The following is a 13,405-nucleotide window of genomic DNA, read 5'->3' as shown; positions in this document are numbered from 1 at the left end:
TCAAAAAACGGATAAAGCAACACCTCACGACACAACGACTCTCCCCAACGACCTAGACAGTTTGTGTGTATGTATTGGTATTGATGTAGGCTATGTGCCTTTTTTATTTCTTTTTGAATTGATGTAGTTCTGTCCATGAGCTGTTGTCTAATGTGTGGACCCCAGGAAGAGTAGCTGCTGCTTTTGAAACAGCTAATGGGGATCCTAATAAAATAGAAAATAGCAAATCTATAGATTTTCCCATATTTATGCTTATTTATTTTCCCGTGTGTACGGAGTATATATATATGTGTGTGTGTGTATATATATATATATATATATATATATATATATATATATATATATATATATATATATATGGGTTGTATTTACAATGGTGTTTGTTCTTCACTGGTTGCCCTTTTCTTGTGGCAACAGGTCACAAATCTTGCTGCTGTGATGGCACACTGTGGTATTTCACCCAGTAGATATGGGAGTTTATCAAAATCGGGTTTGTTTTCGAATTCTTTGTGGATCTGTGTAATCTGAGGGAAATATGTGTCTCTAATATAGTCATACATTTGGCAGGAGGTTAGGAAGTGCAGCTCAGTTTCCACCTCATTTTGTGGGCAGTGAGCACATATCCTGTCTTCTCTTGAGAGCCATGTATGCCTACGGCGGCCTTTCTCAATAGCAAGACTATGCTCACTGAGTCTGTACATAGTCAAAGCTTTCCTTAGGTTTGGGTCAGTCACAGTGGTCAGGTATTCTGCCACTGTGTTCTCTCTGTTAAGGGCCAAATAGTCTCTTTCTCTCTCTCTGCGCGTGTCTCTCTCTCTGCGCGTATCTCTCTGTCTCCGTGTGTCTCTCGCTCTCTCTCTCTGCAGATATGTCTCTCGCTCTGCGTGTCTCTCTTTCGCTCTGCGTGTCTCTCTTTCTCTCTGCGTGTGTGTCTTTCTCTCTCGCTGCGAGTCTCTCTCTCTGCCTGTGTCTCTCGCTCTCTCTCTGCGTGTCTCTCTCTCTCTCTGCGTGTGTCCCTTTCTCGCTGCGCGTGTCTCTCTCTCTCTCTGCGTGTGTCTCTCGCTCTCTCTGCGTGTCTCTCTCTCTCTGCATGTGTCCCTTTCTCTCTGCGTGTGTCTCTCTCTCTCTCTCTCTGCACATGTCTCTCTCTCTCTCTGCGTGTGTCTCTCTCTCTCTCTCTGCGTGTGTGTCTTTCTCTCTTTGTGATTGTCTCTCTCTCTCTGTGATTGTCTCTCTCTCTCTCTGCGTGCGTGTCTCTCTCTCTCTCTGCGTGTGTGTCTCTCTCTCTCTGCGTGTGTGTCTCTCTCTCTCTCTCAGCGTGTCTCTCTCTCTCTCTCTCTGCGTGTGTCTCTCTCTCTCTCTCTCTCAGCGTGTCTCTCTCTCTCTCTCTCTCTGCGTGTGTGTCTCTCTCTCTCTCTCAGCGTGTCTCTCTCTCTCTCTCTCTGCGTGTGTCTCTCTCTCTCTCTCTCTCTCTCTCTGTGTGTGTGTCTCTCTCTCTCTCTCTAGGCTGGATATTTAGCTACATTTCTTTTTGGGCTGAGGGAATTAAACACAACACAACCGGAGCTCATAGTCTTTACTTGTATCTTTTTAAGTTGAGGCTTGTTTCTACCTCAAGCAGGTAGTGCCGTCTGAGATTAGGCAAAACAAGAAAACATCAGTATAATGTGCTTTTGTACTTGTAGAAAATGTGAATTGGATTTGGGATGGGGATAAATGGGTATTGCATCACGTTTGTTTGTTTGTTTATTTGTTGTTGTTGTTTTTTTATGTATGAGGCCAGGAACTGTATGCTTAGAAACTGTTCCTCTATCCCTCCATTTTCACTCACTCTTTCCCCAGCTTTCTTCTTCTTTCTGTCCTCTCCTTTCTCTCCCCTTGCTGTTGGTACCATTGTGGCCCGCCCATGTTGTGTCCACTCTCCAAATCTGTCACCAATGTGTGGGTTTGTATGTGGGTGAGAGGAGGCCTGAGGGCCAGACTGACAACCTGGGACTTGAGTGGATGAGTTTCCCCACAGGAGGGCAGCCACCTCTGGGTCTCAGATGTTGCATTCCCTCAGTGTAGCCAGGCCAGATCAGACTCACTGTAATCCCTTCAAGTGTGTGTGTGTGTGTGTGTGTGTGTGTATATACAGTGCATTCAGAAAGTATTCAGGCACCTTGACTTTTTCCACATTTTGTTACGTTACAGCCTTACTCTAAAATTGGTTCAATAATTTTTTTCTTCCACAATCTACACACAATACCTCATAATGATAAAACAAAAACAGGTTTTTAGAAATGTTTAGAAATGTATTAAAAATAAAAAAACAAATACCTTCTTTATAGCTATCTATGTGTGCGTTTCAGTCCCTTTTGTCGTAGCAGTTTCAGTGTCCACTGTCAGTGTGTAACCAGAGCTGTGACGTGGGCAAGGGCTCGCTGACTCCGGCACATTCTAGCTGACTGGGTACTGTGTTTGTTTGCAGGACAGGTAGAATGGCTGAGCTGAGGGGAACTGTGGAAGCTGCTCGGCAGTTAGGAACTGTTTTCCATGCCCTCAGACAGTAACTTCTCCCTCAAGGACAATTACGATGGACTTTACTGAGAGAGACAACAAATCATTCATGTAAATGAAATCACCCTGAGACGTAACACAGTAATAATATTATATTTAATAGAAGTTAATAGATGTTTTCTGTTTTATTGTGCATAATAGCATTAACAACCCACTCTCTAAAGCTTTTGACATTAATGTTGATCAGAGTCAGACATTTAGGGCAAAAGAACGTTCAAGAAAGCCTCTCTGTGTAACGGCTATATTGCTTCACCCCCTCACTCTTCAAAATCATATTTCCAGATTCATTTCAGACGCATGCTGTTTTGATGACATTTTAATTGGAAAATGAAAAGTAATATTACACCATTCGTTATGCACTTGGCGCTTTTGTTTTCCCCAAACGGTTCAACTCAAATTAATGTATGACAGAGCTGAGAGCGATGACTAAGATTGTTCCCTTACCTTGTAAAAAGGAGCTCAGCTCTCAACTCTGAGGGAAATAGTTTCTCTGTGTGTGTGTAACTTAGAGAGGAGGGCAGTCAACAGCACACATGGTAATGAGGGCCTTTCACTGCGGAGACATGGATCGTATTCATTAGGCACCAAATGGAACAGAACGGGCTGAAACAGGGAGGAACTACCTGAACTTGACCAATTAGAAACACTCGTTATTGCAAAACATTTTGCTGTAGTGTGTCCTAATGAATACTACCCTCTGTGCTGACCAGCGTTGTGTGGGCCCCCTAGCCATTTGGACCTGGAGACACAGATGGGGATCAGAATGCTCCCAGCTAGTCAGGGAACTGAAGGAATAGCTCTCCTGTTCCTTTCCATCTGACCAGAGTAACCTCAACCTCCATCTGTCTTACCTCAAAGGAACACGGAGAAATGTTGCTAATGGATTGAAACCAAAGGAAAAGCTATTGACATTGCAAACTACTGACTCAGTTTGTGCTGGTTGTATGTTCACCCTCGATGATGTTTCTTCTGTAAATCACATGCCAACCTTCATCTGATTTGAGTGGCGTTTTTTGTTACTAAAAGCCCATGAGGGGTGCACTGCAGCCTGAGCCTTTTGATATGTGTTCCCATGTGGCTCAGTTGGTACACCATGGCATTTGCAACTAGAGGTCTGTGCGGGACTGATTTCTTCATCCCGCCACCACCCGCAGCTTTTCATACCGCACCTGCCTACCCCCACGGGCTTTTTGTCCGACTTCCACACACTACAGCAAGAACTTGTCCCGAACCCAACCGCAGTCCCGCAATGTTATTTTAGGCATATGTGACGCAGCTCACTTGCCAGCCATGGTCCCAGCTTGAAGCACCAAATTCTGAGAGTGTGTAAACAATGAGATAAAGATGTGCTTTTAATACAGCAAGTAGACCTTGTGGAATAACAACATTTTACATCCCCAAGTCATCAGTTTGACCGCCCGCATCATGATAAATGCAGACCGCGCCACAATGATCTCTGTCCGGACCCGCAGCCCTCTACTTGCAACGCCTGGGTTGTAGGTTGAAAGGATGAAAATGTATGCACTCACTACTGTAAGTTGCTCAGGATAAGAGCGTCTGCTAAATGACTATAATGTAAATGTGAAATGAGAGCGATGGCAGCGGTATTGGATGATGCAGTAGTCACCAGACTAGAACAGGAGGAGAGAGAGGGAGAGGAGTGCAGAGAGAGACACACACACACACACACACAGACGTGAAGCAACATTCTCCCTGACTGTTCACTCACTCTCTTCTCTCTGCTCTGCATGGAAGGAAGGCTAGACACTATGACAACCGGGGAAGGTAAGAGCACGAATGGAATGGACTATTTCATGTCAAGGGCAGAACACACAGGGCTCAGAGGCGAATGGTTGTTTCTCTCGCTCTCACTCTCTGGGGGGGGGGGGGGGGGGGGGGGCAGTGATTTGTAAGGTAGAGAAAATCATATTAACTCATGATTTGTCTAGTTATTTTGTATATTTCTTGTGAGACAATGTAGCAATTTGAGATTGTAGGCCCAGTTCCTAGTGCCTAGATAGTGAACATATAGATTTAAAAACAACAGATAGTGAATGGTGGGGCTGTTGTTTTCAAACTCTCTAATAGAGAACGATTGTTGTTGTTTACCATGTGTCTGTTTTATTGTGTAGGATAAAACAGACCGCTGTTTTGTTGTATAGTTTATATATACATACATACATACATACATACATGCATACAGTGGGGCAAAAAAGTATTTAGTCAGCCACCAATTGTGCAAGTTCTCCCACTTAAAAAGACGAGAGGGGCCTGTAATTTTCATAATAGGTACACTTCAACTATGACAGACAAAATGAGGGGAAAAAATCCAGAAAATCACATTGTAGGATTTTTTATGAATTTGCAAAATATGGTGGAAAATAAGTATTTGGTCAATAACAAAAGTTTATCTCAAAACTTATATACCTTTTGTTTACCAATGACAGAGGTCAAACGTTTTCTGTCTTCACAAGTCTTCACAAGGTTTTCACACACTATTGCTGGTATTTTGGCCCATTCCTCCATGCAGATCTCTTCTAGAGCAGTGATGTTTTGGGGCTGTTTCTGGGCAACATGGACTTTCAACCCCCTCCAAAGATTTCCTATGGGGTTGAGATCTGGTGACTGGCTAGGCCACTCCAGGACCTTGAAATGCTTCTTACGAAGCCACTCCTTCGTTGCCCGGGCGGTGTGTTTGGGATCATTGTCATGCTGAAAGACCCAGCCACGTTTCATCTTCAATGCCCTTGCTGATGGAAGGAGGTTTTCACTCAAAATCTCACGATACGTGGCCCCATTCATTTTTTCCTTTACACGGATCAGTCGTCCTGGTCCCTTTGCAGAAAAACAGCCCCAAAGCATGATGTTTCCACCCACATGCTTCACAGTAGGTATGGTGTTCTTTGGATGCAACTCAGCATTCTTTGTTCTCCAAACACGACGAGTTGAGTTTTTACCAAAAAGTTATATTTTGGTTTCATCTGACCATAAGACATTCTCCCAATCTTCTTCTGGATCATCCAAATGCTCTCTAGCAAACTTCAGACTGGCCTGGACAAGTACTGGCTTAAGCAGGGGGACATGTCTGGCACTGCAGGATTTGAGTCCCTGGCGGCGTAGTATGTTACTGTTGGTAGGCTTTGGTCCCAGCTCTCAGTTCTGGGATTTTTGCTCACCGTTTTTGTGATCATTTTGACCCCACGGGGTGAGATCTTGCGTGGAGCCCCAGATCGAGGGAGATTATCAGTGGTCTTGTATGTCTTCCATTTCCTAATAATTGCTCCCACAGTTGATTTCTTCAAACCAAGCTGCTTACCTATGGCAGATTCAGTCTTCCCAGCCTGGTGCAGGTCTACAATTTTGTTTCTGGTGTCCTTTGACAGCTCTTTGGTCTTGGCCATAGTGGAGTTTGTAGTGTGACTGTTTGAGGTTGTGGACAGGTGTCTTTTATACTGATAACAAGTTCAAACAGGTGCAATTAATACAGGTAAAGAGTGGAGGACAGAGGAGCCTCTTAAAGAAGAAGTTACAGGTCTGTGAGAGCCAGAAATCTTGCTTGTTTGTTGGTGACCATATACTTATTTTCCACCATAATTTGCAAATAAATTCATTAAAAATCCTACAATGTGATTTAATGGATTTTTTTTCTCATTTTGTCTGTCATGGTTGAAGTGTACCTATGATGAAAATTACAGGCCTCTCATCTTTAAGTGGGAGAACTTGCACAATTGGTGGCTGACTAAATACTTTTTTGCCCCACTGTACATACAGTTGAAGTCGGAAGTTTACATACACCTTAGCCAAATACATTTAAACTCAGTATTTCACAATTCCAGTGGGTCAGAAGCTACATACACTCAATTAGTATTTGGTGGCATTGCCTTTAATTGTTTAACTTCGGATAGCCCTCCACAACCTTCCCACAATAAGTTTAGTGCATTTTGGCCCATTCCTACTGACAGAGCTGGTGTAACTGAGTCAGGTTTGTAAGCCTTCTTGCTCGCACACACTTTTTCAGTTCTGCCCACAAATGTTCTATAGGATCAAGGTCAGGGCTTTGTGATGGCCACTCCAATACCTTGACTTTGTTGTCCTTAAGCCATTTTGCCACAACTTTGGAAGTATGCTTGCGGTCATTGTCCATTTGGAAGACCCATTTGCGACCAAGCTTCAACTTCCTGACTGATGTCTTGAGATGTTGCTTCAATATATCCACATCATTTTCCTACCTCATGATGCCATCTATTTTGTGGAGTGCACCAGTCGCTCCTGCAGCAAAGCACCCCCACAACATGATGCTGCCACCCCCGTGCTTCACGTCGGGATGGTGTTCTTCGGCTTGCAAGCCTCCCCCTTTTTCCTCCAAACATAACAATGGTCATTATGGCCAAACAGTTCTATTTTTGTTTCATCAGACCAGAGGACATTTCCCCAAAAAGTATGATCTTTGTCCCCATGTACAGTAGCAAACCATAGTCTGGCTTTTTTATGGCGGTTTTGGAGCAGTGGTGATCCTAACTGACCTAAGACGGAATTTTTACAAGGATTAAATGTTAGGAATTGTGAAAAAGTGAGTTTAAATGTATTTGGCTAAGGTGTATGTAAACTTCCGACTTCAACTACATATATATACTGCTCAAAAAAATTAAGGGAACACTAAAATAACACATCCTAGATCTGAATGAATGAAATATTCTTATTAAATACTTTTTTCTTTACATAGTTTAATGTGCTGACAACAAAATCACACAAAAATTATCGATGGAAATCCAAATTTATCAACCCATGGAAGTCTGGATTTGGAGTCACACTCAAAATGAAAGTGGAAAACCACACTACAGGCTGATCCAACTTTGATGTAATGTCCTTAAAACAAGTCAAAATCCCTCTGTCACAAATGCCATGGTTGCCCATAGTTTGAAGATGTAATCCGGAGACAGGTGTTTAATACAACAGCCTTCTGTGTGTTCTCTTTTCGCCTCCGTCTGCATATTTGCAATCAAACACCAGAATTATCTCCATCCCCTTAGCTATCATACTCTACTTCCACTGATTTCCAAACTCCAGAAATTGGAGAACAACACCTTTGCAGTATCTTTCAAAAAAGACACGTTAGAAAGGATTACCTACACGTACTGACCAGATCATGTTTTAGACAGAAGTGTGCTACATGGCAGACCAATCCGAACTCATCTCTTGGCATGTACAGCTCACTTATTATCTCAACCAATCATGGCTAGCGGGATGGTTCCTGTCTCTTTCTGTGACTAAACCAACTAGGCTCGTAATTTAAAATTTGTATTCGTATTTACAGATGGCATACGAGTTTGTTGTTAAGGCACACGAAAGTTCACGTTACAGAAGGCATTTCTGCCAAAAATCGCATCTCCTCTGAAGTAGTGATGTGCGACATGTGCCTAGTTTCCTAAAACGAGTCACATATTATGGTGAAATGATCTTGGTTATACAGTGGCATGTTAAACAAGAGAGAACATTTTAGAAACACTCTCTCATAGCATGCACACCAGTGTTTCCTTTGCGTTCGTTTAAGTGTGGCGCTGCTCCACGACAGAATCATTCTCGCCACACCAAAAGAAACATCCTATTTCTACCAACCATAGTTTCAATACAGTTCTGTACAGCACATTCACTTTTCTTGGTAAATAGATATTCTGTCTTGGTTCAACACAGTTCTGGAGGTTATTTAGCTCTGAGTTGTGGCAGGCAACCAGTGAGCGAGTGACCAGTGCTCGATACAAAAGCTCTGCGGCGCGAAGCACAATTCACTTGAATCACTTCAGAGTGCTTCTGCGTGAGGAACTGCAAGAAAGGTACGTTAGTTTGTTTGTTTGACTAAAGCCAGCTAGCCAGCTTGTTAACTACATAAGCTAGCTATAACATTACAACTCTTCTAGCATCATTTAGATCTATAATATTGCTGCCACAATTGTAACAGCAATTATCTATCCCATATCCACAAGTATGTTGATGATAGAAACATGGTTAATTAACTAACGTTACTAGTCTAACAAGTTAGCTAGCTAGTTCGTTTGGAACTGTATCAAGTGCAAGCAAGATAGCTACATTTATCTGTCTTCGATTCCATCATTTTTTTCTCAGATGAGTTTATTTAAATATATCTAGCCACAGCAGCGAAAGAGAAAGGGGGAGCAGGGACAAACTTTATTTTGTTAGCTTAAGCTTTTAAAGAGTTAGCTATCGTTTTCATAATAAGTGTATGGCTTACTTTACTAGACAGAGAAGAGGCTGAATCCCGGGAGTGAGGTAGGGATGCATAAGGGACAGAATGGAGCAGAGGAAAGGAAAGCGCCAGGAGGGGAGATGGAGGTGCACAAAGGAGAGAGGGGAGCAGAGTGGAACAGAGGAAAGGAGGGAGCCATAAAGGGAGATGGAAGGAGAAAAGGCGAGAGGAGTAAGGCCAAGTGCGCACCACCGGCAATCCGGATGGGATTTAAAGTGGTTTACAATTTACAGACTGAAGCCGTGGCTTTATAATACGCCACATGGTTAGTCAAATATCCTTTAATTAATCTAAGGGCTAAAAATGCATATTTAGTCTATACTAGTCTACAGCATTATGTGTTTATTTCTGAGCCAACTCCACCAGGACCTCGATGACCCAATGGGTCTGGAGGGAGAGGAGGCCAGGTGGAGAAGACCAAGACCAGGGAACAGTTCTGGGTTTGGTTCAGAGAGGAGGTAAAACATTTGTTTTCAAATGCTGTGATGAAAACAATGTTACATCACGTGTGTTGGATAAATTAAAACTAACAGCTATTTATCACTTATTTTCTATTTTGTGCTGTAATTTAGTCATGGATCCATATCTTGTTGGCCTCCAGGACAGCCTAAACCGGAGGTTCCAAAACCTGGAGATTCTGGGGGCCTTCGGTATGTTGGGACCTCAGGCTGCATTCTATAGTGAGAGGATAACACCTTTAACCTGACCCTCCTCTCCAGGCAGTTCTTGCAAGCGTCAGAGGCTGCTGTGCTACAAGAGTGGCCCTCTTACAAGCAACGTGCTAGTTGGAAAATTGAAGGTATGGCATGTTGCCCAACCCTTTTTCCTGTTGAACTACCACTATTGGCTCTTCTTTAATCTTGTACATATTTTAGTTTTTCATGTATTTCAGGGATTGGACCAGCTGACAGCAATGACAAAGCTGGCCTCGCAGTTTGGTGAGTGAGGGCAGTCTACCCCTGCCTTAGTCAGCTGGCAGCGATCGCACTGACTATACCAGTGTCTTCCGCTAATTGTGAGGGACTTCTCTGCAATGAAACAAGAACATTTAAATGTGAAAGTACATCCTCTTTGTCCCTCTCTCTTCTCTTATTATTCTTTCTGTTATTGCAGGTCAAAACAGACTTGAGGAACAGACTGCAGGGAGAGCATCTATCCACCTGCATGCATCTCTCCATCAATGGCCCTCTCATCAAGGAGCTCAATTACAGGAGGGCGTTGGAAATCTTTTTCCAAAAGCCCAGAAGAATAAAGTGCTCTGACAAGGGCTGTAAACTATGTTAGAACTAGGTTTTTGTCAGAACCTGGAAAGAGATTTCCAACACCCTTCTTTTGTGATGGACATGAATTAGTGGACTCTAATTCATGTTCAGTCTCATGTTCCTCTGTTCTGTCCAGATAAACTTTTTTTTATTTCAGAAAGGTCTCTGTTGTGTTTCTTTAGATAGCTGCAGCACTCAACTTTCGATCGCATCCTGTATACAATAATAATTTTACCAATATGTTATTGAACTCATTTCTGGGGGTGGAAATTATATTTTAGATGGTTTATTTGAGTTTTTTCCTTTTAAAAAGTCACAAGAACCAAGCTTTTCAGTACGTATACATATTTTGTTTTGGGGGGAGGACACCGGAACCCACCAAAATAGGGGGGACCCTCACCCCCGCTAACTTTCCCCCAAAGCTAACACATTTGCCAGAGGAAACACTGATGCGCACACACACTCTTGGATGGTTGAGCGGTAGGGTGACTGGACTGACTGGTTTGTGACTGACAGGGCAGCAGCAGCTCTCTCTGACACACATCGCACACAAAACACACACACATTATTAATAATGTACCTTTAGGAAACCATTGCAGTCACTGTGGCAGAGTATCATTCCAGTGCTGGTCACTGGGGCAGAGTATCATTCCAGTGCTGGTCACTGGGGCAGAGTATCATTCCAGTGCTGGTCACTGGGGCAGAGTATCATTCCAGTGCTGGTCACTGGGGCAGAGTATCATTCCAGTGCTGGTCACTGTGGCAGAGTATCATTCCAGTGCTGGTCACTGGGGCAGAGTATCATTCCAGTGCTGGTCACTGGGGCAGAGTATCATTCCAGTGCTGGTCACTGTGGCAGAGTATCATTCCAGTGCTGGTCACTGTGGCAGAGTATCATTCCAGTGCTGGTCACTGGGGCAGAGTATCATTCCAGTGCTGGTCACTGTGGCAGAGTATCATTCCAGTGCTGGTCACTGGGGCAGAGTATCATTCCAGTGCTGGTCACTGGGGCAGAGTATCATTCCAGTGCTGGTCACTGTGGCAGAGTAGGGATGGTGACAGGGTGGACTTAACTTGACCCTGGACAGCTGTGTGTGTGAAGGATGGACATAACACCAGAGGCCTGGTAAGAATAAACTTTACCCATTCATCCACTTGCAAACATTAAGGCCAAATGCCAGAGCTAGATATGTAATGGAAGCTAAGGGCTACTGTAATACCAAGCAGTAGCCTACTTGTCCAAGGGGATAGTAGGGAGTTAAACGACAGTGATGCAGTATAAAGCTCTGTTAATTCAAACTAACAATTTATGGTTTGTACAGATGTAGCATCTTAATTTGATCACCCACTACAGGACATTTAAAACTTGTAGGAGTAATTGATGTTTAAAAAGGCTTTGGAAGTTTCAGACTTTATTTTCCCTTAGAAAAAAATTATCAACCCCTACTAAAATGTCCATTAATTATAATTCACATGTCAGGATTATTTTCCTCCTGTAGCAAACTGGCTAATATTAAGATCCTACATCTGTACACTCTCAATGACTCCGCATCACATCTCCATCACTGTTGATGGGAAATGTGATACATAAATACAGACATGAATGTTGTTGATTAGATAAGAAGATAAAAAAAAATGTTTGTTTTTATTAGATGGATCTTGAATGATGTAAGATGTTTTTGATTAGAGGGACAGAGAGACTGAAATCAGTGACGATAAACAAACTCTCTGACTGTCCCTTTTGTCCACTTCTAACTTTGTCCATGAGGATGCCAACCAAGTGTATTTTGTGAATAGCTGTCTGCCCACATGGACCTAGTAATGAATGGATGTCTTTGAGGTGTGTGTTAGGGTGTGCAGGACCTTCTTGCCCGGGCATGGGTGGCTCTGCCAAAGCTTTGGTTTGCCACCCATCAGGAAAAAAACATTCCGTGCATGCTACCAACTGGCTTTTTATTTTGCCTACTAATCTGTTCTTCAGAGAGTTTTTGTCATTCACGTGTGTTGTTGAACATGGTTGATTTTCTCAATTTCGCTCAGCTTCAGCACGGTGTTTATGTGATGGGGGTGTGGGCCCACCACATACACGTTCCCCAGCTCACGTATGAGAAAACATCTCAGATGCTAAACAAGCCTTTGCTTTATGCTAGTACAGTTCTAACTGTAGCAGTCAAAGCTCTCTCTCTCTGTTCTCACTCTGCCTGCTTTTTTATTTATATATTTAACCTTTATTCAACTAGGCAAGTCAGTTAAGAACAAATTCTTATTTTCAATGACGGCCTTGTTCAGGGGCAGAACAACAGATTTTCACCTTGTCAGCTCGGGGATTCGATCTTGCAACCTTTCCGTTATTAGTCCAACGCTCTAACCACTAGGCTACCTGCCGCCCCTTTGAATGAAGACATTGAGATAAAACTGTCCGGTTTGAGTGTTTGTTGCAGCTCGTTCCTGCTCAGAGGAAATGGTTTCAGATACGACCTCATTTCCTTCTCTCTGCTCTCTCTCCCATCAGAACTAAATGAAGCCCTGAGTCAGACACATTAACTATTGGAGCTCTGAGACAGACACGTTAACTGCCTGCTGAATGTCATTATACCATGGCAATGTTGAATACACCTTTCTGATTGGTTTGAAGGACATTCTAGAGCATGCATTATTTTCCTATAACGCACAGTATATTTGCACAATAGAATTCAATGGCTAAAATGAATACAAAATTGTCTACACTGAGTGTACTAAACATTAAGAACACCCGCTCTTTCCATGACCGACTGACCAGGTGAATCCAGATGAAAGCTATGATCCCTTATTGATGTCACTTGTTAAATCCACTTCAATCAGTGTACATGAAGGGGAGGGATTTTTATGCCTTGAGACAATTGAGACAGATTGTGTATGTGTGTTCTTAATGTTTTGTACACTCAGTGTGTGTGTGTATATGTGTGTATATATATATATATATATATATATATATATATTTATTTTTTAAACAGCAACAATACAATGCAGATGGGTGTTTTGGTCAGTGGGTATGTGTATATTATATATATATATTTTTAAACAGCTACAATACATAGACAATGCAGATGGGTGTTTTGGTCAGTGGGTGTGCTTGCCCTGAGATGCCGGCAAAAGGGATTTTCCAAGGGCGGGAAAACCAAGCATGGAAGTGAGGGCAACCATAACGACCAGGACCAGCCCACCGCTCACAGCATGAAACCAAACCAACAAATAGAAATAGTGAAACGCAAAACAGACAATAACTCCACCCTCACCCCTGATTGGAGGACCTCACATTTATACTGTACATTTGTGTACACAA

General features: G+C 42.8%; 1 protein-coding gene and 1 long non-coding RNA gene across 18 annotated transcripts in view; both read left to right on the top strand.

Moving 5' to 3' along the window:
- The window catches only part of LOC110502096 (CLIP-associating protein 1-B), a 131,953-nt gene that overhangs the window by 66,457 nt on the left and 52,091 nt on the right, over positions 1-13,405 (top strand). The gene's annotated exons all lie outside the window — the stretch shown is intronic.
- Positions 9,514-10,032, top strand: LOC149972862 (uncharacterized). The gene is made up of 3 exons (XR_016490629.1): positions 9,514-9,620; positions 9,714-9,759; positions 9,935-10,032. It is a non-coding gene; the product is annotated as an uncharacterized LOC149972862 (long non-coding RNA).

The sequence above is a fragment of the Oncorhynchus mykiss genome, chromosome 22 (assembly GCF_057628025.1).
Source record: "Oncorhynchus mykiss isolate SJ-2025 chromosome 22, ASM5762802v1, whole genome shotgun sequence".
NCBI lineage: Eukaryota > Metazoa > Chordata > Actinopteri > Salmoniformes > Salmonidae > Oncorhynchus > Oncorhynchus mykiss.
Note: the sequence above shows the minus strand (reverse complement) of the source record. Positions and strands in the feature narration are given on the sequence as shown.